Source organism: Grammomys surdaster, unplaced genomic scaffold (assembly GCF_004785775.1).
Source record: "Grammomys surdaster isolate TR1022 unplaced genomic scaffold, NIH_TR_1.0 125946, whole genome shotgun sequence".
In the NCBI taxonomy this organism is placed as follows: domain Eukaryota; kingdom Metazoa; phylum Chordata; class Mammalia; order Rodentia; family Muridae; genus Grammomys; species Grammomys surdaster.
In genome coordinates this window covers 4,059,186-4,064,799 of record NW_021620768.1, presented here as the reverse complement: position 1 = coordinate 4,064,799, position 5,614 = coordinate 4,059,186, and positions in this window count along the sequence as shown.

The window sequence follows — 5,614 nt, the reverse complement described above, 5'->3', positions numbered from 1 at the left end:
GAGAGAGAGAGAGAGAGAGAGAGAGAGAGAGAGAGAGAGAGAGAGAGGGAGAGAGCTTACTTATTTTAAATTAATTTCAAAAGTTTCTAGGAGTTGCTAATTGGCTAAGATACTATTTTAAGCTCTCCACAAAAGAATTTAAATCTCTCTTCAATATTCTCAAGAGAGAGGTAAGCCCTAATTTCCTCAACAGTTAATTGACAAAAGAGAGGTAATCTCACAAAAAGTAGAAAAAGCTATTTCTAATCGATATATTATATAGTCTGATTAATTGTCAGTGGTGCTATAAAAGTCCTTTGACAAAAGATTATTAATATAGATTTATATATCCTTAAATAAGGTCTTCATGACTCTCTGAGTGTGGAAGGAGCGACTGTTGGCGCTTCCGCCCTGATTTTACAAGAACTCTGAAAAATTGGCTTTAAAAACAAAAGAGGGGGAAAGGTATCCCCTCAGAAGGAGTCCCCCTGAAATACTCCCCATCATGCCTTGTTCACTTTTATCTCTCTAAAGCTGAAAGCTCATAGCAGATTTCTTGCTGACCATGTTGGTGACCTCTGGCACCACCAAGACCAACAAAACTTTGCCACAGATATGGGGAAGGACCCTCTTACCCATAAAGGGAATGGCCCAGACCCAGTTCCCTTATGGAGCCAAGGACTGATATGCCTGTCCAATACCACAGAAGGCACAGCTAACCGGCTACCAAAAAGATTAATGAAAAAAATAGATACCCCCACAAAGCCAGGCCCAACCATAAATACGATGAATAACAATTTACATCCAGGGAAAAGAAATCTCCCTGAGAATCCCCTTCTTTTTTCTTTCCAGGTAAAAATGAATCACCCATGATGCCTGCTGTTAGAAGTTCTAATCCAGATGTGACAGAAGCCAGGACCCTCACCCTTATCCTCACCCCCTACCTTTCCCCACCTGCACAATGTGCCCTGAAGCTTTGCAACTGCAAGATCCTGCTTGTCAACTGCAGGTAGACTCAAAGCAGGGTACCATATCTTCTGAAGAATAGCAGGGAGACCATAACTCAAGCAGTGTACTATATCTTCTGAAGAATAGCAGGTTGCGTTCCTCCTCACCCCCACGAATAACTAGGACCCGCTGGTAGGGTCAAGTGGTGCCCAGACGTGGGGCTCGAGGCACGGACCCCTCCGGACAGACCCTCATTGAGAGGACGTGCGCACGACATCAAGATTGAGTGAGACAGAAATCGTCGCCCGTGACCTGTCGTCCTCGGAACCAGGTTGATTCTGCCATCAAGAAGACGGTTGAAGTTCATTACCATCAGCTGAAAATTGAAGAGGATCCAGAAGTGACTCCACAGGAGACTGACACAGCTGCCAGCTCCCCTGCCTCCCCCTACGGTCGACCCCTAGACTTCCACGCCCTCCAGAAGGGTTCCTGGTATGCCTGGCTTTGCCCTTGTTTCTCTCGCTAGAGAGCTTGGCCTCTTGATCACCCCAACAAAAATTGGCTTTTTCCTAAACCAAGGCCACCCTTGATATGGCCACTAACATTGGGGAGCCTTCCTTTATGACAATATTACACCCCAAACTTACAAATGGTTGGTAACTTGAACATTTACAAGGGACTAGGATGGCTGTGAGTTAGCCCAATGACGGGATTATTGTAGGTCCACTTCCCAGGGGCCCACGCAATGCAGCAGAAAAGGAATGTGTGGTGCTAGGAGTGGGTGCAGCCTACATGGCCTAAGACAGGGCTCTCACCCTCCTTTCACCCACCTCGGGGTCCCTTGACGTTGCCCATCGTCGACAGCCTAAAGCCTCCGACCATCAATGTGACTCATCTCACATCAATGTTTTGGGGTTGTGAACTTGTCTAAGACCCCCCCATAATTAGACATCCAAATTCAAAACTCACATAGTTGGGATTGATCATAAGACACCTTCTCCAACTAAACAGAGAAGAGGGAGATGCCAGAAGCCAGGAACCTCGCCCTTACCCTCACCCCCTACCTTTCCCCACCTGCACAATGTCCCCTGAAGCTTTGCAACTGCAAGATCCTGCTTGGCAACTGCAGATAGACTCAAAGCAGTGTACCATATCTTCTTAAGAATAACAGGGAGACCATAACTCAAGCAGTGTACCATATCTTCTGAAGAATAGCAGATAGATCATAATACAAGGCAGTGTACCGTATAGACCATGACATGTTTCAAGGCACAGGCCAAGAAGATTCTGTACTTTTCCACCACCTGACCCCTCTTACCCCCTCCCCTTGTAAAACATGCTATAAAAAAGCATTTCATGTTCAAAAAAAATTAAATAAAAAAAAGAAGAAAAAAAAAGCCAGAAGAGCCTGGACTGACATCATACAGACCCTAAGAGAACACAATTGCCAGCCCAGATTACTATACCCAGCAAAACTCTCAATCACTATAGATGGTGAAACCAGGATATTCCATGACAAAACCGAATTTGCACAGTATCTTCTCACAAACCCAGCGCTTCAAAGGATAATTGATGGAAAATGCCAGCACAAGGAGGGGAAACTACAACCTAGAAATAGCAAGGAAGTAATCTTCCAACAACCCCAAAAGAAGATAACTATACAAACATAATTCTACCTCTAATAACAAAAACAACAGGAAGCCACAATCATTTTTCCTTAATATCTCTTAACATCAATGGTCTCAATTCCCCAATAAAAAGACGCAGACTATCAGACTGGATACACAAACAAGACCCAGAATTTTGCTGCATACAGGAAACACACCTCAGTGACAAAGACAGACACTACCTCAGAATAAAAGGGTGGAAAACAATTTTCCAAGCCAATGGTCCCAAGAAACAAGCTGGAGTAGCCATTCTAATAACAAATAAAATCGACTTTCATCCAAAATTACTCAAAAAAGATAAGGAAGGTCACTTCATACTCATCAAAGGAAAAATCTGCCAAGGTGAACTCTCAATTCTGAATATCTATGCTCCAAATGCAAGGGCACATACATACATAAAAGAAACTTTACTAAAGCTCAAAACACACATTACACCTCAAACAATAATAGTGGGGGATTTCAACACCCCACTCTCAGCAATGGACAGATCATGGAAACAGAAACTAAACCAAGACACTTTGACATTAACAGAAGTTATGAACCAAATGGACTTAACAGACATCTATAGAACATTTCATCCTAAAACAAAAGAATATATCTTTTCTCAGCACCTCATGGTACCTTCTGCAAAATAGACCATATAATTGGTCACAAAACAACCCTCTACAGATACAAAAAGATTGAAATAATCCCTTGCATCTTATCAGATCACCACAGACTAAGACTTGTCTTTAATAATGACAAAACCAATGGAAAACCCACGTGCACATGGAAACTGAACAACTCTCTACTCAATGATGACTTGGTCAAGGAAAAAATAAAGAAAGAAATCAAAGACTTTTTAGAGTTCAATGAAAATGAGGACACATCATACCAAAACTTGTGGGACTCCATGAAGGCAGTGCTAAGAGGAAATCTCATAGCTCTAAGTGCCTACAAAAAGAAACTGGAAAGAGCACACACTAACAAGTTGACTGCACAACTAAAAGCTCTAGAAAAAAAGAAGAAAATACACCCAGGAGGAGTAGATGGCAGAAAATAATCAAACTCAGGGCTGAAATCAACCAAATGGAAACAGAAAGAACAATACAAAATATCAATAAAACCAGGAGCTGGTTTGTCCTGCGCAATTATCTCGCCAGCAAGAATGCACGCAGACACCAGGGTCCTTCTGCAGCAATTCTTTATTACGATGTGAAGAGGAAAGACCCCGGGCCCCGAAAAGGCACCGCTTAAATACACCCTGGAGCGGCGTGTATATTTCTGGTTGGCTGCTTGCCCAGAAGCGCATATACGCCCCGGGATGGGCCGTGACTTGGCGCGCATTTTCCACTCGCACAAAGGCAGTTTATCTTTAAACTTGTGAGAGCACCGGATGCCAGCGCCATCCTATAATGGTGAATACTGTCACTGCTCACCAGGGCTCTCCACATCTCCCCCTTTTTGTTTTAATAAGAATCACAGGCACTGGCCAATGTCCCGTGTCTTAGGCTAGCTGACATGAATCCATAACCAGCACCAATGAAAGGTGAGTTCCCTGTCTTAGGCAGCGAGGGTTGCACACCCACACCTGGCATTCTCTGAATGTGCGCCCCAGGTTGTGGCCACTCACAAGGCCTGTCACGGGGTGGACTCACAGCTAGTGGTGTGCTTATGGCTTATGGCGTCAACCTATTCCCATCGTTGGGACCAATGGCAGCTTCCCCGGAGGCGTAGTAGCATCTGTCAGCACAGTCTTCCCCACCCTACCAGGTGCAATGGACACAAGTCCTCTGGGTGCAAGGGCTAAGGGAGACAGAAAGAGAGGCAAACACCCGTCCCTGTGCAATGGAGCCATCTCCCAGGGGTGCAAGGGCTGTTTGCCTCAATATTCGGGTACCAGAGCTACACAGACAAGGACCAGCCAGACCAAGACTCCTCACCAACCCAGTGCAATGGGCTGAACCCTTGGGGTGCATCGGCTGAGGACTTAAACACTGGCTATTTCCTTAACATAGACAACCAGATTTCGGGCAATGAACCTTGTTCTAAGGCCACAAGTGCTTGGGCAATAACGACCTTGTCACGTTTCTGTTGAGCTCTGAGCTTGCAACCCAACCAGAGTATGAACACTAATCCGCAACACAGGGCTGCACCAAACAGGCCTACTCCCATCCATTCTTTAAAGAAAGAGAAGACCGAAGAAATCCAGGAGGAGAGTCCTTCAGTCAGTGAAAGGTCCACACGTGTTGAGTTGATGGCCGCCACCGCTGCTCGCAACTTCTCGAGAAGTTCATCAAATCCTTCTGACCATTCTCCTGCTAGGTAATGAGACAATTGTCTGGACAAATTAGCTGCTCGAGTAAAGTTTTCATATTGAACACTAGTAATACAGAGGGCTCCCAGGTTTCTTTCACATCCCAATTGTGCCAGTTGAAAGAGAATATCTAACCTTTCTTCTACCAAGTCTAGGCGCTGATTAACAATCATCAATCTGCCTTTCAATTCAGCACTCGCAGAAGTATGGATGTTGACCGCCTCTGCCACTGTAGTGGATAGCTGATTTAAAGCTGCATCTATTTGGACTTTGGTTGCCATAGCAATCCCAGCAGCCGTAGCTGCAATGGCACTAACTGATATCGCCGTCACTATGGCTGCAGTTATACCAAAGTCTCTTGTTTGTCTGAATAATGATAGGGTAGAAGGGGTTTCAACAGGAACAGGGACCCATCGTGGCACCCTGGCGACCATGGCATACTTAGCTTGTCCAACAGCCCAACACTGAGACATCATGCATGAATCATTGGTGCAGTTTTCAAATGAGGAATTTGAAAGAATAAACAGGAACGGGGGAAAGACACACACTGGGGTAGGTGAAAATACCGTTTGATTTACAATAGTCTTGCTAACTCCAGTAATTAACTGAGTAGCATTTTTCAACTGAGGGGCCTGATCTGAACTCTGCTTTACCATAGTTCCATTAATAAATCCCGTAAAGGATGCCCTTCCTGCCGCTCCGCCCTGGAGAAAGGCTAGGGAGT